Source organism: Staurois parvus, unplaced genomic scaffold (genome assembly GCF_062004578.1).
Source record: "Staurois parvus isolate SC_StPar_1 unplaced genomic scaffold, SC_StPar_1.0 ptg000124l, whole genome shotgun sequence".
NCBI lineage: Eukaryota > Metazoa > Chordata > Amphibia > Anura > Ranidae > Staurois > Staurois parvus.
This window is the reverse complement of record NW_028317920.1, coordinates 4,449,844-4,472,716: the sequence shown is the minus strand read 5'-3', so window position 1 is coordinate 4,472,716 and position 22,873 is coordinate 4,449,844.

Below are 22,873 nucleotides of genomic sequence, written 5' to 3'. Positions count from 1 at the left end.
GATTACACCCAGCTCTCTCCCCTGTGCTGTGCAGTGTTTGACATCAGATAAACTATGCACTTGCAGTTAAACAGGTACTACTTATGTACTACTTATGTAGGAGGATTTGTTTCCTCTCTGGGTATAAACTGAGGCACATCACTGGGTATATACAAAGGTTTGCAAACATTTTAATACCTTGATGACCGCAATCTGTGGATTAATGATTTCAGGCACAGTGCCCCTTGCTACAAGAACATTAACCTGTATCCCATTTTAGAACTAGGAGCACTGACCTGTGTATACTGCCAGTTCTGAGATCAGAGAGAATCAGTGTTGTTCCGAATCATGTGATGACAGCAAACCATGATGATCACATGAGGTTTTTTTACAAACAAATCTGCTGTCTGCGGCTGTCACTGATCATTACAGTGTTTAAAAAAATGGTTAAAAACTATTTTAAAAATTTATGAAAAATTGTTCTGTAAGATAACGAAAAATGCATTTTTACCATTTTTGTTCATTTTTCAGCTTAAAATAAAAAAACTTTAGCAAGGTCTTCATTTAAAAAAATGATTTGAGGATGCAAAAAAGTCATAAAGTTATTTTCATGTTAACTGATGCCCACTGATGCAGCTAAATTTGGACTGGGCATCTTGGTTTCAATGACCTCTGGTCATGATGGGATTAAAAATAGTCATGTCTATACCTTCAGGTGGATTTACACTTTGTAAGCAAGGCATTCCAAAAAATCCAGGGTGCTACTTTAAATTCGAAACCATCACTCAGGAGGTCAGACTCTAGCCAAACCCATGTAGCTCTTTATTGAACCCTAAATGCAATGTAAGTGTTAATAACCACTGACCATGTGTAAAGATGTAAGTGAACCCCCTATGACTACGTGCAATCGCACGAAACGCGCCAGCGAGGGACTACAGCGCTGTGGCGTCACGCCGCCGGCTCCGAGGAGGGCCCCGGTGGCCATCTTTACACATGGTCAGTGGTTTTGTCCCTATTGTTTATATGGCACATATGGAATAAATGCTTCCTGTCAAAAGGATATCACACTATTTGGCCTCCTCTGTTTTTTAGGGCTCCTTGTGAGCTGTCTGCATCTACAGAGCAGCTTCTCCCAGTATGCCAGTGTATTCTTGACAGTGAGGGATACCAAACCGGACCAGACCTGACCCGCATAAGGATTTCCATCTCTTTATGCGCATTTTGATTGCGTATCTGGTAAGTGCGCAATCTCTCCACTGTGTTTTTACATCACCATATCGTTGGATATTTTCACTGGATTCTGAAGATCATCAGAGATCTCGTATGCACCTTCATTGTGGACTATGTTGGGTTGATGTGTCTGGCACTATTCACTTTAGTGGTCACTTTCTAGTGGCAATTTATTCTGCACATTGTCACCGGACTTAATACCATTTTATTATACATATTTATTTCTGATTTATGACATATTTTGGAACACATGTATTTACTTTCATGTAAGTCATCATGAGATTTTATAAGATGTTTTAGCACTGCACTCCTGCTTTTTATGATTTATTCCAAGGTTTTATATGGTACCTTTAGTGTTCAGCTGCTATTTATGTTTTAAGCGCTCGCTTACTTTTCGATTAAGTGTTAATAACCAATGGGAAATATTTAGGAGGTAGAGAGCCAGGGTATGAATTTTATTTGCATCACCACCTTAAGGTGAAATCTGGGATTGCGGTTAATGAGCTTGGCAACACCTGACTCTTATATCTGATACAACAACTCTGAAGAACCATAATGCTGAGGTGCTGCCAAGGGATCCTCAATAATACCAAGTGTGACCAGTAGACCCAAGACATCTATTCTTAGTACCTACCATGTGTTCCTGTGAGCATGAAGCCTCTTATGGGTAGTTATATTCTCAGGCCTCATTTACCTAAGGCCTCATATACCAGTGAAACACAGAAACTTCTTAGTTTAGATATTTTAAGAAATGTAGCTTAGTCTAACAATGCTTCCATCAAAGTAATGAAGAAAGAGATGTTCATTGAGGAATAAGGGCTGCTGGTGAACCTAAGGTCCATAGGTTTGTGAACATCTGCTGACCTTTTCTGTTCTATAGGATACGTTAACCTTGAAGCCTCGGTTCAAAAGAGGGTTATTTGGGCTTTCCCTTACATTGCGGTGATGAGGGAGGGGAAGGAAGTCTTGCCTTCTGACTAACCAATATCATGCATCATGTAAGGACATGTTAGGCTGCTTGGATGGTGCTGACCAACAGAGCTGGTTGGCAATGATCAAGTTTTGGCCTTGTAGAATTCTCAATATGGTGGCCTGTCTTGATACAGTGTTTTTAGGAAGTCAGATTCCCCCCCTACATAAGGAGCAGTGAAAATGTCACGTGTATGGTAAGTAGAACAGTCATGTCTGTCTCTCCATTTGGAAACAGAGAATACATTTGTTATAATGCCCCGTAGAGAATGGTAGTCAGTATGGGTACTTCAGCAACTAACGTCAATGAGTTAACTATTTATCAACAGTATGTTGGAGATCCACTTGGGGGTTGTCCTACATTGTTCCTGCATTTCTTTTGTACACCGTGCTGGAAGGCTATATCTACTTCCATCTCTGTTTGACTCTTGGACTAAAGGTCACCAGTTCTTCCAACCATGTTGCCAAAAGAACAGCTCAGGATGGACACCTAAGTTAAATCACTCAACGGCCTTGTCTCCTACAACCCTTGTACAGCAACCAGTACTCATGAAAGGGCTATTGGATCAGCCTGGGCCTTCTACACTGCCATAGCTGGTTTTCCCATTTCTCTTTATGCTGACTTGAGGTTGTCACAATAGAAATCATAGATTGTACACGTGGCTAACTCAATTCATTGTCAGTGACTTTATTTCCATCAGAAGATGGAAGATGTTGTTGTCCAATATTGTGTCCATGTTCTCCAAAATCAATACCTTTCCTCCCTATTAACAACACAATTGATCACTTGAGAGAATGCAGAGTGAATTTCAATTTCTTTAGAACAGGCCTTCAAGAAGTACAGTTCTTTGGGGGTAGATAATCTTCAACTGCCATCCTATTGACTAGAAGGTCTCTCTTTGCCAGGAGGAAGCCTGAATCTGCGTTTTCACGTACAATAAGCAATAAGACAGCTTTCCATCTCCTAGCAACATGGCCAACCTGCTCTCAAGGCTCCATTTCTCCCCTCCAAGCCTTTTTGGAAACTGGCTGATTTGCCTGCGCTCTCTGCATAAAATGGCGTTGGCGACAATGCTGCGCGGCAGGTGGCTTTTATTCCGGAAAAGAGCAGTGGCAGGTCCCCTTTTGAGCCTCATTAGTGACTTTTGAGTTTCTTTATTCAGATAGACGGTGAAATATGCAGGAAGCAGAAAATACCTTTTGAGACCAACAATGAGATATTTGGGAAATGAGCGATTTAAATGGGTTTTCTCCACACGAACCCGAAAAGGAAGAATAGAAAGGCACTTTACCTTCCTGTGAGTGGAGGAGGCCTTTTTCAAAGAGCTAAGTCGGCTTCCTCCATACCTCTTTATCTTTCTTCTAAACTGCCGCTATTAACCTCCTAGGTTCCACCGTGATGGAAGGCAGAAATTTGTAGATTTGGCAAACACTATTCATTCTCAAAGTCTTTTTTTTTATTTCAGCAGAAGGTCAGTTGGAATGCGATGTTCAAGTTTTTTGGGGGGGAAATTCTCTTATTCTAGAAGCAGAAAACTCTTGTTATAGAGAACATAAGGAAAAACAATGTTAAATTAGGACTAATATCCTGTATGTCTTGTCGGGATTTTAGCACTTGCTTCATTTTCTGAGGCTAATACAAATTTTTTTCCTCTGGACTGCTGAAAGTTTGCAAAAAGAAAGCCAAATGCAGTATGAGGTCAACAAGCAAACAATTCTTTATTTGAGAATAGAACTACATGTCCCATCATTCTTCAGTGCTCAAAGGCCATCTGATGTATGCTATATGATCGCACAGAACGGTGGTGAAGTTATTATTCCTCTCTGGTATATTATTATTATTATTATACAGGATTGATATAGCTCCAACAGTTTGCGCAGCGCTTTACAATATAAAGGAGACAGTACAGTTACAATACATTTCAGCACAGAAGGAATAGGAGGGCCCGGCTCTTGAAGCTTACAATCTAAAGGAAGGGGGAGGTGATACAAAAGGTGATAGCTGCGGGGGATGATCTGGTGGAGGTGACTCAAGTACAGTTCTTAGGTGGAGGTGGGGTAGGCTTCCCTGAATAAGTGAGTTTTCAAGATCGCCTAAAGGCAGACAGGGTGGGGGGCTGACCGGACATGCTGTGGTAGGGAGTTCCAGAGGATGGGAGAGGCTCTGGAAAAGTCCTGGAGGTGAGCGTGGGAGGAGGTGATGAGGGAGCTAGAGAGGAGGATATCATGGGAGGAGCGGAGTGGGCAATTTGGCCGATATCTGTGGATGAGGTCAGTGATGTAGCTAGGGGCAGTGTTGTGGATGGCTTTGTAAGCTGTGGTTAGTATTTTGAATCTTATACGTTGAATTAGTGGAAGCCAGTGGAGGGATTGGCAGAGAGGGGCAGCAGTCGCTGATCGGTTGGTAAGGTGTATGAGTCTAGCAGCAGCATTCATAATAGACTGAAGGGGGGATAACCTGTGTAACGGTAAACCAGTGAGGAGGGAGTTGCAGTAATCGAGGCGGAATATAACCAAGGCATGAATAAGTTGTTTTGTGGTGTCATTGGTCAGGAAGGGGCAGATTTTGGAAATGTTCTGGAGGTTGAAGCGGTAGGATTTAGCCAGTGAGTGGATGTGGGGCCCAAGAGGAGAGGTCAGAGTCAAGGATTACGCCGAGCACCCGGCATGAGGGGAAGGACCAATGGTTGTGCTGTTGATCTTAATGATAAAGTCGTGAGTGGGAAATCGGGGAGGAGGAAATATTACAAGCTCAGTTTTTGAAAGATTGAGTTTGAGGTAGTGGTGTGACATCCATGCTGATATGTCACTTAGTAGATTTGTGATACGTGAGGAGAATGAGGGGGTGAGCTGGGAAGTGGAGAGATAGATTTAGGTGTCATCAGCATAGAGGTGGTATTGGAAGCCATGGGAGGTTATCAGTTGGCCCAGGGAGGAGGTATAGAGAGAGAAAAGGAAGGGCCCAAGAACAGAACTTTGGGGTACCCCAACAGAAAGGGGAAGAAGAGCGGAGGAGGAGGAGTTGTATGTGACACTGAAAGTGTGCTGAGAATGGTAAGAGGAGAACCAGGAGAGAGCAGAGTCACGGAGGCCGATGGAGTGGAGTTTACTGAGGAGGAGCGGGTGGTCAGCTGTGTCAAAGGCAGCGGAAAGGTCAAGGAATATGAGTATGGAGTAATGGCCGTTGGTTTTAGCAGTTAGTAGGTCATTAGGGAGTTTTAGTAGGGCAGTTTCTGTGGAATGTTGTGGGCGGAAGCCAGACTGTAGAGGATCGAGAAGGTTGTTTTCGGTGAGGTAGCAGTTCATACGGTTGTGAACAAGGCACTCGAGTAGCTTGGAGGCCAACGGGAGCAGGGAGATGGGTCTTAAGTTATTCAAACAGGTGAGGTCCAGCAAGAGTTTTTTGAGATTGGGGGTAACCAGTGCATGTTTAAGTGGGGAAGGAAAGGTGCCCATGGAGAGTGAGAGGTTGAAGATGTGGGTTAGAGAGTTTAGGATAGAGCAGGAAGGAGGCTGCAACAGTTGTGAGGGGACAGGGTTCAGGGGACAGGTGGTAGGGCCTTGGAAAAATGAAAAGAAATCTATTCTGCTGTTTGCAGTGCAGAGATTGCCAATCTGAGTAGTACACCCATTTGTCTGTTTATCTCACTGATAACTCATCTGTCTAGCACTTTTAAGTGGAAAAATTAATTAAAATATATGAGGTGTGACCATTTAATTCCTGGAATGCCCGTGGAGTAGCACTATAATGGTGAGTCACATATCCATTCGCACGCAAGTGTGTTCTGATATGTTCTAACTTGCACTCGCCTGGATCACAAACCACTTGACTCGGTCTTTACGGAGTAGTAGAAGAAATAACACGTGTGTGTGTATTGCACTGTTGGCTGAAGATGAGTGACAGGAATCTGGAGCAGCTATTCCTCCTAGCAGTCCATCTCCCACAGTTATTACCTTTTGTACCGCTAGCTTCTCCCTCTTAGATTGTAAGCTTCTAAGATCAGGCCCTCCTATCCCTCTTGTATTGAACTGTATTGTTGCTGTATTGTCTCCCTTTATATTGTAAAGCGCTGAGCAAACTTTTGGCACCATAAATCCTGTATAATAATGATAATGAAACACCAATTTTAAAAACAGATGGAGTCAGGTCAGGGGCGGACTGACAACTCATGGGGCCCCCGGGCAATAGGGGATCATGGGGCCTCTGTGTCCTTGCCCACACTCAAAAAAGCCTATAAAAGGTACCAGGGGCATTTCATGGGGCCCCTTACTGACCCCGGGCCCTCGGGCAGCGCCCGAGTGCTCGAATGGTCAGTCCACCCCTGGTAAAACTTTACCTTTATTACAAAAGGCTTATGGTGAACATTCCATGAAGAAATCAAATGTATTTGAATAGTATTGGCAGTTTAAGATGGGTTGGGAAGACGTGAACAATGATGCAACTGGGAAGCGAAAAACACAAAGGACGGATGCAAATGTTGACAGAGAATCCATTCGGAGGAAAAGACTATAACTCTGGCCTGTCAAGTGGATTTTCCACCACGACAATGCTCCTGCACATGAGGCATTAAGTGATTGTGACTTCCTGGCCCAATAATCCATTCTGACACTTGACCAATCACCTTATTTCCCTGACTAGCACGCTGTCAGTTTTGGCTGTTTCCAAACTTAGAACATGCCTTAAGGCTAGGTTCACACTCATGAGGTGCGATACATCGCGTGTGATTCGCAAAGGAACCGCATCACATGCAAATTGTGCGCGGTGCGATTTGAGCCATACATACGAAAAGATGCAGGACCCTTTTTTGGGTCCGCACTAGAATCGGATCACATGGGTATTTACACCTATGCGATCTGATTGTGCACATCGCATCGTGTTTTGTGGACCGATTTCGGGGTGTTGTTAACATACACACCTGCAGCGGTTCGCATGAACGGGGTGCAGTTCTGATGCGGTGCGGAATTCGCACAGAAAACGCTGCGAATTCCAGACCACATCAGTGTAAACCCGGGCTAAAAGGAAACAGATCTCCTAGATTGTAAGCTCCAAGGAGCAGGGCCCTCGTACCCCTCGTGTATTGTACTGTATTGTTACTGTACTGTCTCATGTATTGTCCCCCATTGTAATGTACAGCGCTGAGCGAACTGTTGGCGCTACATAAATACTGTATAATAATAATAATACTTTGATGACATTCCAGGCATCCAGCCACCGCAACAAAGAAGTCCAATCTTTAACAAACTCATGCAGACTCCACCTCCGCAACATCGCCAAAATCCGCACGTTCCTAACCCCAGAAACCACTAAACAGCTCATCCACTCCCTCATCATATCACGACTCGACTACTGCAACTCCCTCCTCACTGGCCTGCCTCGCCGCTGGCTATCCCCGCTTCAGTCCATCCTGAATACGGCTGCCAGACTCATTCACCTTTCCAACCGCTCCATCTCCACCACCCCCCTCTGCCAATCCCTCCACTGGCTTCCGATTGCGCAACGGATCAAATTCAAAATCCTAACACTGACGTACAAAGTCGTCCACCATACTGCCCCGAACTACATCACCGACCTAATATCCAAGTACCGCCCAACACGCACACTCTGCCCCTCACAAGACCTCCTTCTCTCTAGTTCCCTGGTCTCCTCCTCCCATGCCCGCCTCCAGGACTTCTCCAGGGTGTCACCCATCCTCTGGAACTCCCTGCCCCAACCCATCAGATTATCACCTACTCACCTCTCCTTTAGGCGCACCCTGAAAACCCATCTCTTCAGGGAAGCCTACCCCACCCCCTGCTAAACCTGCCGACCTCCTCCACTCTCCCTACCACTCCATCCCCCACAGCTATCTCCTCCTGTACCACTATCCCCTCCCTCCTAGATTGTAAGCTGGAAAGAGCAGGGTCCTCAATCCCCTCATGTTTTGCATTGTATTGGTATTGTTCTTTCACATGTTCTGTCCCCCTTTGTAATGTACAGCGCTGAGCGAACTATTGGCGCTTTATAAATACTGTATAATAATAATACACAGTGTTCCGGAAAACGAATTCAAGGAAAGTTTCTGGCAGTGGCACAGTCGTCTTGAAAAGTGCATCGCTTCACAAGGGAACTACCGTGAAGGTGACAACAGCCGCTAGTGTATAGGTAAGCAATTGGTTCACAAAACATGGTGCGATATGCAGAATCAGATCGCATGGATGTGAACACCCATGCAGGGGCGGACTGACCATTTGGAAACTCGGGCACTGCCCAAGGGCCCAGGGTCAGTAGGGGGCCCCATGAGATGCCCCTGGTACCTTTTTCATAGGCTTTTTTGAATTTGGGCAAGGACACAGGGGCCCCATGATCCCCTATTGCCCGGGGGCCCCATGATTTGTCAGTCTGCCCCTGCACCCATGCAATCGTATTCTGGAGAGGACTAAAAAAGGGTCCTGCACTTGTATGTATGGCTGAAATTGCACCGCACAGAAATCACATGTGATTTGCACAGGAATGCGGTGCAGGTTGCTGTGTGAATCACATGCGTTGTGATCAGTCCATCAGGTCACTTCTTATGTAGGATGAATTATAGTGCCAAATGCTGGCAAAGTTATTATTCATATAACTGCTAGTGGCATCCATTGTAAATTAAAAGGACATGATCCTGTTTATGGTCAACCACATCCTATTGCTGGCAGTACAGATTGCCAATTAGGGTAGCAAACCACCAATGTGATAACTCATTGGTTTAGCGTTGGTAGGTGGAAATGGAATAATATAATTTATTTTTAATATGTCCAGTATTTGCAGCAAAAAAAAAAAAAAAATGCAAACTCTATCATCCTTTAGGCTGCATTCACACCTGTGTGTTTCCTAAACATGCAACAAAACACACTAAAAATGTGCTGTTTGCAGTGCGTTTTGGAAACCTGCTGCATTCACGGGTTGCGCTTGTGGTGCCAGCACCACAAGTGCAGGTGACAAACAAGTGTTTTACCATGTGTTCGTCATGCAATAAAACAGGCTACAAACGTACCATAGTTACATAGTCTGGCTGAAAAAAGACAAAAGTCCAACCATTAAAAAAAAAAGTTATAATCCTACACCCACAGTTGATCCAGAGGAAGGCAAAAAAAACAGCAAAGCACAATCCAATTTGCTCCTGCAGGGGAAAGAATTCCTTCTTGATCCCCCGAGAAGCAATCAGATATTCCCTGGATCAACTTTACCTATAAATGTTATATCCAGTTATATTCTGTGTATCCAAGAAAGAATCCAGGACTTTCCTACAGCAATCCACTGAGCTGGCCACAACCAACTCTTGAGGGAGTCTATTCCACATTTTCACAGCTCTTACTGTGAAGAAACCTTTACAGAGATTACATTTCTTTTCCTCCAGATGTAGAGTGCCCCTTTGTCCTCTGTGATGACCTCAGGGTGAACAGCTCTACACCGAGTTCACTATATGAACCACTGATGTATTTATACATGGAGATCATATCCCCCCTTATGTATTATACATGGAGATCATATCCCCCCTTATGTATTATACATGGTGATCATATCCCCCCTTATGTATTATACATGGAGATCATATCCCCCCCTTATGTATTATACATGGTGATCATATCCCCCTTATGTATTATACATGGTGATCATATCCCCCTTATGTATTATACATGGAGATCATATCCCCCCCTTATGTATTATACATGGTGATCATATCCCCCCCTTATGTATTATACATGGAGATCATATCCCCCTTATGTATTATACATGTAGATCATATCCCCCCTTATGTATTATACATGGAGATCATATCCCCCTTATGTATTATACATGGAGATCATATCCCCCTTATGTATTATACATGGAGATCATATCCCCCCCTTATGTATTGTACAGGGGGATCATATCCCCCCTTATGTATTATACATGGCGATCATATCCCCCTTATGTATTATACATGGAGATCATATCCCCCCTTATGTATTATACATGGAGATCATATCCCCCCTTATGTATTATACATGGAGATCATATCCCCCCTTATGTATTATACATGGAGATCATATCCCCCTTATGTATTATACATGGTGATCATATCCCCCCTTATGTATTATACATGGAGATCATATCCCCCCCTTATGTATTATACATGGTGATCATATCCCCCCTTATGTATTATACATGGAGATCATATCCCCCTTATGTATTATACATGTAGATCATATCCCCCCTTATGTATTATACATGGAAATCATATCCCCCTCTTATGTATTATACATGGAGATCATATCCCCCTTATGTATTATACATGGAGATCATATCCCCCCTTATGTATTATACATGGTTATCATATCCCCCTTATGTATTATACATGGGGATCATATCCCCCCCTTATGTATTATACATAGAGATCATATCCCCCCTTATGTATTATACATGGAGATCATATCCCCCCTTATGTATTATACATGGTGATCATATCCCCCCTTATGTATTATACACGGAGATCATATCCCCCCTTATGTATTATACACGGTGATCATATCCCCCCTTATGTATTATACATGGAGATCATATCCCCCTTATGTATTATACATGGAGATCATATCCCCCTTATGTATTATACATGGAGATCATATCCCCCCCTTATGTATTGTACAGGGGGATCATATCCCCCCCTTATGTATTATACATGGCGATCATATACCCCCTTATGTATTATACATGGCGATCATATCCCCCCTTATGTATTATACATGGCGATCATATCCCCCCTTATGTATTATACATGGAGATCATATCCCCCTTATGTATTATACATGGAGATCATATCCCCCCTTATGTATTATACATGGCGATCATATCCCCCCTTATGTATTATACATGGAGATCATATCCCCCCTTATGTATTATACATGGAGATCATATCCCCCCTTATGTATTATACATGGAGATCATATCCCCCCTTATGTATTATACATGGCGATCATATCCCCCCCTTATGTATTATACATGGAGATCATATCCCCCCTTATGTATTATACATGGTGATCATATCCCCCCTTATGTATTATACATGGTGATCATATCCCCCCTTATGTATTATACATGGCGATCATATCCCCCCCTTATGTATTATACATGGAGATCATATCCCCCCTTATGTATTATACATGGTGATCTTATCCCCCCTTATGTATTATACATGGAGATCATATCCCCCCCTTATGTATTATACATGGTGATCCTATCCCCCCTTATGTATTATACATGGAGATCATATCCCCCCCTTATGTATTATACATGGAGATCATATCCCCCCTTATGTATTATACATGTAGATCATATCCCCCCTTATGTATTATACATGGAGATCATATCCCCCCTTATGTATTATACATGGAGATCATATCCCCCCTTATGTATTATACATGGAGATCATATCCCCCCCTTATGTATTATACATGGCGATCATATCCCCCCTTATGTATTATACATGGTGATCATATCCCCCCCTATGTATTATACATGGAGATCATATCCCCCCTTATGTATTATACATGGCGATCATATCCCCCCTTATGTATTATACATGGAGATCATATCCCCCCTTATGTATTATACATGGAGATCATATCCCCCCTTATGTATTGTACAGGGGGATCATATCCCCCCTTATGTATTATACATGGCAATCATATCCCCCCTCATGTATTATACATGGCGATCATATCCCCCCTTATGTATTATACATGGAGATCATATCCCCCCTTATGTATTATACATGGAGATCATATCCCCCCTTATGTATTATACATGGAGATCATATCCCCCCTTATGTATTATACATGGAGATCATATCCCCCTTATGTATTATACATGGTGATCATATCCCCCCTTATGTACTATACATGGAGATCATATCCCCCCTTATGTATTATACATGGCGATCATATCCCCCCTTATGTATTATACATGGAGATCATATCCCCCCTTATGTATTATACATGGAGATCATATCCCCCCTTATGTATTATACATGGAGATCATATCCCCCTTATGTATTATACATGGTGATCATATCCCCCCTTATGTATTATACATGGAGATCATATCCCCCCTTATGTATTATACATGGAAATCATATCCCCCCTTATGTATTATACATGGTGATCATATCCCCCCTTATGTATTATACATGGTGATCATATCCCCCCTTATGTATCATACATGGAGATCATATCCCCCCTTATGTATTATACATGGAGATCATATCCCCCCTTATATATTATACATGGAGATCATATCCCCCCTTATGTATTATACATGGAGATCATATCCCCCTTATGTATTATACATGGAGATCATATCCCCCCTTAATCTCCTCTTCTATAGAGAGAATAAATTCAGTTCCTCTAATCTTTCCTCATAGCTGAGCTCCTCCATGCCTCTTATCAGTTTGGTTGCCCTTCTCTGTACTTTCTCCAGTTCCCCAATGTTCTTTTTGTGAATTGGTGCCCAAAACTGAACTGCATATTCCAGATGAGGTCTTACTAATGATTTGTACCGGGGAAATGATATCTCTCTCTGGAGTCTATACCTCTTTTAATACAAGAGAGGATTTTGCTTACTTTAGACACCACAGCTTGGCATTGCATGCCATTATTAAGCTTGTGATCTATCATAACCCCCAGATCCTTCTCCACCATTGACTCCCCCAGATCCTTCTCCACCATTGACCCCCCACAGATCCTTCTCCACCATTGATTCCCCCAGTTTTACCAAAACACCTACTGAAAAAACACCCAATTCACCATAACTGAAAAGGTTCTGGAGCTACTTTTGGGAGTTTGTCGCTCATAGAGCAGTCCATTCAAGTTTGAAGAGATTTCCCTGAAGTTTAGATTGAGAAACGGTTTCCATATGAGCAACCATTTTTCTAATGACCGAAAATTTGACTAAGAGTAACATGGAAACACTTTCATTTTAAGGAATTACACATATTGGCTTATTTATGGATACATTGTGATTCTAATGGGAAATCCATTTTATATAAAATAATCCAACTATAACCTGTTTTACTATTTTAATGGCAGAGCTTTTTCCTTTTCTAAAGAAACCCTAATATGACGTTTCCCTGTTGGGTCTCTAGACTAGTGGGCTCCAAACTGTGGCCTGGGGGCCAGATGTGGCCCTTTGCTTGCTTTTATCCAGCCCTTGGGGCACTATTTCCTCCACTGATACCAACAATGGGGCATCATTTCACCCACTGACCCCAATGAAGTGGCACTTCCTCCCAATGTCACCCAACAATAGGGCACAATTCCTCCAAATGACACAAAATATGGGGTATTGTCTATTCCCATGGACGTCAGAACCTTTTCTACTCCCAACAGTCACATTCCGGCCCCCCTAAAGTCTGAAGGACAGTAAACTGGCCCTTTGTTTAAAAAGTTTGGCGACCCCTGCTCTAGACAATGGTAAAGACCCAACAGGGAATCAAATGGAGCCGATGAAACCTAAATACATATGAGTGAAGTTGCTCTTTAAATGAAGCCGATGCCCTTTAAGGAATAAGTATATCGCAGCCTCCGCATGACATCAAATGTACTGGTACACGGCTCTCGTCTTGCGGAGAAAACGCCTCGCCCCAATAAAGATAGATTTCTTGTTTAAAAACAAAACAGCCAATTTATTCCAAATGCAAAATTATTTTTTAATCAAGCCTGATTCCTGTTGCTGAGCTATTTAAATCAAACCTGCTTAGGGAAAGAAATAGCGCAGCAGCAGGGGAGGCGATTAAAGCGGTGTGTGCTTTTAATGAGTCACCCGCTCTCCTCTTTCCATTACGCTTCTTTCTGCTTGTGCAAAAATAAAACCAAATGCATAGAGCGCGGCTTGACCTGGCAAGCAGAGAACACGCAGGATTGCCTCAAATTCCATCTACCTTCAGATCCGGCAAAAATGTATTCCTCCGAGACTCTGATACCCATCTCACTGCCATCCACCACCATCATCAGAATTCAGGAGTACCATGATGAACTTTATTATCTATCTGCCTATTTATCTGTTTATCCCTATCACGTGTATCTATCAATCTGCATATACACACTCACCAGCCACTTTATTAGGTCCATCTTGCTAGTACTGGGTTGGACCCCTTTTGTCTTCATGACTGCCTTCCTTCTTCGTGGCATAGATCCAACAAGGTATATAGAAAAAGTGCGGCGCTAAAAATATTCGGACAGATTTTTGGTACAATGTTCATAAATGGGTAATGAGTAAACAATGTAAGAGCTCAAGGTGATATATTAATCCCACAGTCGTGGTTCGAATAAAACTTGGTAAGGGGCAGGGTATGTATAAAATGCGCACTCACCGGAAGCGCAAAGAAAATGCGCAATGTATCAGCAAAATGGAGGTCTGCCAGGGGGTCCTTTTCAGGATGAAACTGGAGCCAGCCTAGGCTATCTATCTTTGTAGATCCAACAAGGTGTTGGAAACATTCTTCCGAGATTTTGGTCCATGTTGACGTGAGTTACAGTCGCCTTTCCATCATCTCGAACCAGTTTGCCCATTCTCTTCTGACCTCTGACATCAGCAAGGGATTTTCATCCACACAGCTGCCACTCACTGGATATTTTCTCTCTTTTGGACCATTCTCCGTAAACCCTAGAGATGATTGTGCCTGAAAATCCCAGTAGATCAGCAGTTTTTGTATTTCAATGGTTTTTATTAACCTCTTCGGCGGTATGATTCTTTCCAATTTTTTGTGCTGAAAGCGGTGCCATTTTTTTGCATGGAAATATGTAGTTTTTTATTGTAGGCTGTAATTTTTAGGAATAACTCACTGAAATCTGTCCGAACAAGAGTCTAGTAAACATCCCGGGTGTGATAAAATTTGAAACACGAAATCATAAATTATAATTTAATAAATAATCATAATAAATAATAATATAATAATAATAAATTTAATTCAATAATATAATCAAACCAAAAACACTGAAATTTGAAATACAGAGGCAAATTCGCACATCGCTGAGCAAAGTCGCAAAATCGTTTTCAGTGTCTGATGAGGAATTTCCCCCACGAATCATTATCACTCAATTCTGCAAGTGGTTCTGATTTACTATCGCTGTTCTGTAGCCGGTCTAAAACCGATTTTGCCGTAAAGGGACGCTTTTTGGACGCCATGGACTTTTCTAAGTTTCCAGGCAGAAAGAACAGTCAAAATGCAGGCAGGGCGCAGGACAAAGCACTCGGGACAAAATGTATGTGAAATGCATTGAAACAGCAATGTTTTACTATGTACTAATCATTTTAAAAAAATACATTTTTTAAACATTTCAAATTTGCCGCCGGTTCCGGAGGAGATGGTCGGGGACGCTGCAGGGGACACATCGCGGGAGCGAAGGACAAGGTAAGTGCTGCAGGGACTCCCTGAGCAACGCCGCATGGTAAGCCCGAGTATAGCTCGGGGTTACCACTTTTGGTACTGACATTTTACCCCGAGCTACACTCGGGAATACCGCCAGGGGGGTTAAGTTATAAACATTTCAAGAAAAAGTGAGCAACAAGACATGCCCATGCAGGGGCTATCAATTGCACATAGAAAAGTGGTCTAACACCAACAGAGCAAAAGGTGTGCCCACCCAGGGGCTATAAATGGCACATAGATTACAAAAACAGTGATATAACACTGACAGTAGCTCAAAGGCAACTATCCACAGCCTCACAAAAGACAAACAGAAATAGAAAGGAAAGAGGAGTAGAAAAGGAAGAAGAAAACAAGACCAGGAGCAGGGGTCCGGGAACGCCAATACCGAACAACATCACAACCCCAGACTAGCCGGGGGAAGCATGGGAAAAGCATATGTCAACCACGGCTCCCATATTTTCAAAAATGTCCGTTGGGAGTCGTTACAGATACTCGACATCTGTTCATTGAGCATCAAGTGGTCATATGGTTGCTCACCCCTTGAAGAGAGACAGACTGACTCTTCCACGCCTGAGCAAGTGTTCTAGTGGCGGACAAAAACAAATGGGAAGCCAGCTTCTGCTAGGGGGCCAACAGGCCCGATATGGGACAATGAAGCAAGGCATACCGAGCATCCCGGCATATGGAGAGATGGAACAAGGTGAAAAGGAGGCCAAATACGTGAGTCCAAAAACAAGTCAATTCCAGGCATGACCACCATATATGGAACACATCTCCATGATGACTACAACCCTGAAAGCAGCGAACACTGCAAGCAGGGTTCGCCTGGACCAACCGACCCAATACCAACAAAACAATACCTTGTAAGCCACCTCCAACGTGGTTGTATTAAATGAACATTTAGCTATAAATGACCAGGCCCTATTCCAGTCCTCCAGATCCACGACCGCCCCCAAGTCACGCTTCCACTGAACGGCATATGAGAGAGAAGTATGCATCGAGCGTCTGTTCAAAGCTGCATAAAGAAGGGAGATAAGGTCCGGGGCGCCCGGACCAGGGGCGGACTGACCATTTGGAAACTCGGGCACTGCCCGAGGGCCCAGGGTCAGTAGGGGGCCCCATGAGATGCCTCTGGTACCTTTTTCATAGGCTTTTTTGAGTTTGGGCAAGGACACAGGGGCCCCATGATCCCCTATTGCCCGGGGGCCCCATGAGTTGTCAGTCCGCCCCTGGCCTGGATGCTGTTAGCAAAGCTGTTCAAAGGCAGATTTATGATACGGGAAAGTGAAAGTGCCCCGTAGTGAGGTCAGCCAGTGCCGCAGGTGAAGGTAACCATTCCAGTTGAATGACATTTATTTATTTTCATTTTTATGTCATTTACCAGAGATTTTGCACTACATTTTTTAAAATTCAGTATCTGTATCAGCAGTGACGATACTGAGAGTCACGCCCCCTGCAACATTTTCTCCTCCCACTGTAATACAAACTGGCTCTGAATTCAGAGGAAGCGCAGCATGGTTGCCACCCCATCTCAGGTGGACTTCACTGCTTTAGGCGGACTTCACTGGTAGGATCAACACATATTTGCATGGGGACTAACCCCCGGTTCACACCTATGCGGCCGTGCGGGCCGCGTTTTGCATGGGCACAAGAGCCCAGTCATTTGAATGGACTCCCGTGCCCGTGACACGCAGGGAAAGAAGTCCCTGCACTGCTTTGGAAAACGCAGCCCACACGGGAACCTCAGTTTCCAGTATGGTTGCGTTTTCCAGTGCGGGCGGCGTGCCATTAAAACTAATGGCACCTGCCCGCGGGTCTGCAATTCTGTGTGCGGGTGGTGCAGCTGCACGGATTTTCATGCAGATCCTCAGCGGCACCACCCGCACAGATGTGAATCTAGGGTAAGAGAAAACAGTAAGTGTGGACGCATTCATAAATGAGTTCTGCAGCACATTTTTTTCAAGGCCACCGTTTTACTTTTTTAACCATCAGGTACATTTATTTGCCAATAACTTTTAGCGCAACCGCAGCACTCCAGCTGTGGTGAAACTACAAATCCCATCATGCCTCTGCACCCAGGATTAATGCCTGGTTATTGCAATGCCTCATGAGATTTGTGGTTTCACCACAGCCGGCATGCCAAGGTTGCCTAACCCTCGCTTTATTTATTTATTTATTTATTTATTTCAGGTAGTCAATTTACTTTAGTGTTCTTTCTCTAAAATTGCTACATTGTATCTCTTTGTCAGCAACAAGGATGGCCAGACCTGCATGGCTAAATTTAGGAAACTGAGACCAGACTACACATAGAGTGTATCATTTATATTATATATAAAAAAATACACATAAAGATACAAGTGAACAACAATTAACTGAAAGAAATGCCCGTAGCGGAAAAGGAAATTAGCGCAGGGCAGGCATGACTAGGCCTAGAGTGGGAAGGAGAATAGAAAGGGTTAAGTATAGTGCCAGGGGGTTTGAAAAGTATAGCTGGGGTGCTGGTTGGTAGAGAGAGAGCGTGGGTGGGCTCTGCCGCACCTTAGGGTGGGGTGTCCTGGTGGGGGGGGCGTCAGTTGGAGCTGGACGTTGGTGAGAGAGCTTCCCTCCCACCCTCCCTATTTTAGTGAGTATTGTGTTCCTCTCGGGGGGAAAGGGGGTTATTTCGGTCATTTTTTGGTCTTTGGAGGCGGTTTTTATCTTGGAGGTACAGATAATGGTGTGGGACCCATCGGTGGTATGGGATGCCCGGGGACATTCCAGTTAACCAAAGTTTAACTGAAAGGTGGTGGTGCTGCACTGCGGACGGTATGGTTGTCTCCGAGCTGGTTGGTTGCGGCTGGAGGCCTTGTGTAATATGGTTGTCTGCAGGTGCATTTCAGATCATTTTTGGGGGCCTTCGAAGACCAACAACAACAACTCTGTATGTTTCTGTTATAAGGAATGGTTGGTGTGTTAAAATGTTTGTTAATAAAAGGCCATGTTGGCCATTTACTCCAAATTGGTGTCATGTTTTCCTTTAAGTATAGCAAAAAGGGGGGGGATTTGGATGACCTATCTCTGGTGCTCTAGTCATGACAAAATACCAAACTATAATGAAATATATACAAGATGAGAGAAACAGGTCATAGGGAATACTGGAGATGCGAGGAAGGGGGGGAACAAGGACTTGGATCAGGAACAAGTGGAACTGATATAAGACAGCAGGGTACAGGATGCTGGGCAAAAGCAAGATCAGGAGCAGGATTAATGCAAAGCAGCATCTAACTTAGGACAGCAAACAAAACACTAGCACTACTAGTACAAGCAGATGGGAGAGTGAGAATAAATACCCTCCCAGCAACCAGTATCAGGTGGAGACAGATTACTAGAAACTGCTGGCTGGTGGGAGACACCCACTGCTGGACCCCAGAACTACAACCTCCAACCAGGAAGCACAGTGCCACCAGCAGGTGAACCAGGTCTTGACACTCTTGTTACAAAAATGTATGCATTTCCTATGCTCCTGAACTCCATCCAGTGGCCATAATGTGGTATAATGTTGTTCAAAAGAGAAAATAGCCTAAAGAAGATTTGTTTTTGCCTAATTTGCACGGAGTGAATGTACTTCTAGATTCACTGAACGGATGGCTATGACATTTTTTTTTATAAATCAACCCCTAAATGGTAAGGTAGGGGGAGGATGGGGGCTTAAATGTTAAAGATACAGTTTAGCTTATGACATATTTGGAAAGTTTGTGAAATCAACAAGCTTCCAGCACTAATTACCTAGCACCAAAAACTACCAACGCCAGTCTACTGATGCCAAAATGGAATAAAATGCATTCCCCCCATTGTCTGTTAGTCCTGCTCCTAACCTTTCTCTATCTCTTTTAGCTTCCCCTTTCTTTCTTCATTTTCTTCCTCTGCCTCCCTTTCTTTTTCCTCCATTCCCCGCTCTTGCTTTTCATGTCTTTGATCCTTTTTGGTATTTGTATGAGCCATGCTATTGCTGAGTCCGTTCTGTTCCTCCTGGTGTCTTTGCTGTCCTCTCTTGTCCTCTGTCAATGAGAAGTAATTGGATCTCCTTCTCCAGCACATCCCATCATATAGATCTTACACAGGTGAGAACCATCCTATTACTTCCTATACAGAGCCTGAAAACACATCATTTTTATGGCTGTACAAAGAGCCGCAAGGGCTGTTTATGGGCGGAATCCATCTCAATTATGGCAATTCCATCTAGTTCGGAGATACCGATCTATCGACCTATCCATGGGCAAATGTGATCATAACTTTTTGCAAAGTATTTGTGACATGAATAAAATGAGACCCCGGTGTGGTAGAATTTAAAGTAGAACTGTGACCTGACTTTGGACATTCAAATAGTTACAAATTCTTAAAGAAGAAGTCTCACCAAAGATTCTTAAAGAGGAAGTCTCACCAAAGATTCTTAAAGAAGTCTCACCAAAGATTCTTAAAGAAGAAGTCTCACCAAAGATTCTTAAAGAAGAAGTCTCACCAAAGATTCTTAAAGAAGAAGTCTCACCAAAGATTCTTAAAGAAGTTGTCTCACCAAGATTCTTAAAGAAGAAGTCTCACCAAAGATTCTTAAAGAAGAAGTCTCACCAAAGATTCTTAAAGAAGAAGCCTCACCAAAGATTCTTAAAGAAGAAGTCTCACCAAAGATTCTTAAAGAGGAAGTCTCACCAAAGATTCTTAAAGAAGTCTCACCAAAGATTCTTAAAGAAGAAGTCTCACCAAAGATTCTTAAAGAAGAAGTCTCACCAAAGATTCTTAAAGAAGAAGTCTCACCAAAGATTCTTAAAGAAGTTGTCTCACCAAGATTCTTAAAGAAGAAGTCTCACCAAAGATTCTTAAAGAAGAAGTCTCACCAAAGATTATTAAAGAAGAGGTCTCACCAAAGATTCTTAAAGAAGAAGCCTCACCAAAGATTCTTAAAGAAGAAGTCTCACCAAAGATTCTTAAAGAAGTCTCACCAAAGATTCTTAAAGAAGAAGTCTCACCAAAGATTCTTAAAGAAGTCTCACCAAAGATTCTTAAAGAAGTCGTCTCACCAAGATTCTTAAAGAAGAAGTCTCACCAAAAATTCTTAATGAAGAAGTCTCACCAAAGATTCTTACAGAAGTAGTTTCACCAAAGATTCTTAAAGAAGTCTCACCAAAGATTCTTAAAGAAGAAGTCTCAACAAAGATTCTTAAAAAAGAAGTCTCACCAAAGATTCTTAAAGAAGAAGTCTCACCAAAGATTCTTAAAGAAGAAGTCTCACCAAAGATTCTTAAAGAAGAAGTCACACCAAAGATTCTTAAAGAAGAAGTCTCACCAAAGATTCTTAAAGAAGAAGTGTCACCAAAGATTCTAAAAGAAGAAGTCTCACCAAAGATTCTTAAAGAAGAAGTCTCACCAAAGAGTCTTGAAGAAGTCTCACCAAAAATTCTTAAAGAAGAAGTCTCACCAAAGATTCTTAAAGAAGAAGTTTCACCAAAGAGTCTTAAAGAAGAAGTCTCACCAAAGAGTCTTGAAGAAGTTTCACCAAAGATTCTTAAAGAAGAAGTCTCACCAAAGATTCTTAAAGAAGAAATCTCACCAAAGAGTCTTAAAGAAGAAGTCTCACCAAAAATTCTTAAAGAAGAAGTTTCACCAAAGATTCTTAAAGAAGTCTCACCAAAGATTCTTAAAGAAGAAGTCTCACCAAAGATTCTTAAAGAAGAAGTCTCACCAAAGATTCTTAAAGAAGTCTCACCAAAGATTCTTAAAGAAGAAGTCTCACCAAAGACTCTTAAAGAAGAAGTTTCACCAAAGATTCTTAAAGAAGTCTCACCAAAGATTCTTAAAGAAGAAGTCTCACCAAAGATTCTTAAAGAAGAAGTCTCACCAAAGATTCTTAAAGAAGAGGTCTCACCAAAGATTCTTAAAGAAGAAATCTCACCAAAGAGTCTTAAAGAAGAAGTCTCACCAAAAATTCTTAAAGAAGAAGTCTCACCAAAGATTCTTAAAGAAGAAGTTTCACCAAAGATTCTTAAAGAAGTCTCACCAAAGATTCTTAAAGAAGAAGTCTCACCAAAGATTCTTAAAGAAGAAGTCTCACCAAAGATTCTTAAAGAAGTCTCACCAAAGATTCTTAAAGAAGAAGTCTCACCAAAGATTCTTAAAGAAGAAGTCTCACCAAAGATTCTTAAAGAAGTCTCACCAAAGATTCTTAAAGAAGAAGTCTCACCAAAGATTCTTAAAGAAGTCTCACCAAAGATTCTTAAACAAGAAGTCTCACCAAAGATTCTTAAAGAAGTCTCACCAAAGATTCTTAAACAAGAAGTCTCACCAAAGATTCTTAAAGAAGAAGTCTCACCAAAGGTTCTTAAAGGAGTCTCACCAAAGATTCTTAAAGAAGAAGTCTCACCAAAGATTCTTAAAGAAGTCTCACCAAAGATTCTTAAAGAAGAAGTCTCACCAAAGATTCTTAAAGAAGTCTCACCAAAAAGTCTTAAAGAAGAAGTCTGAACAAAGATTCTTAAAGAAGTCTCACCAAAGATTCTTAAAGAAGAAGTCTCACCAAAGATTCTTAAAGAAGAGGTCTCACCAAAGATTCCTAAAGAAGTCTCACCAAAGATTCTTAAAGAAGAAGTCTCACCTAATATTCTTAAAGAAGTCTCACCAAAGATTCTTAAAGAAGAAGTCTCACCAAAGATTCTTAAAGAAGTCTCACCAAAGATTCTTAAAGAAGAAGTCTCACCAAAGATTCTTAAAGAAGAAGTCTCACCAAAGATTCTTAAAGAAGAAGTCTCACCAAAGATTCTTAAAGAAGTCTCACCAAAGATTCTTAAAGAAGAAGTCTCAAAGTTTTTTTGGTCTCCTGCCCCATGTGACAAAGTTCATGGCGCACTTTGTCCTGTTTACCTAGGTGGTCCAGTTACTGAGATAGAGTTGTTGATGGTGCGCCCCCCCATCTTCCATCTTCCCACCACTTTCCAACCACGTATAAACCAAGGAGATGAATATTTCATTAGTATTGATGGACAGCACTTGCCTCAGGCACCAGGATCTTCCCCGAGGCAACCTCCGTAATGGTCTATGCAGGGATAGGCGGTGTGCCAGTGCAGGGGCTTGTAAGCGATTATTTAGATATGCAACCAGCCTTACCGCCCCTCTGAAAAGCAAACATGGTTTGCCATGCAGCTCAGAGTCAGTATGTCGCCACCATACCACCTGCGTTAACCCTTGAAAGCCTGCTGCACCACATGCATGCATTACACACAGCTGCTGCCTATTCACTTGAA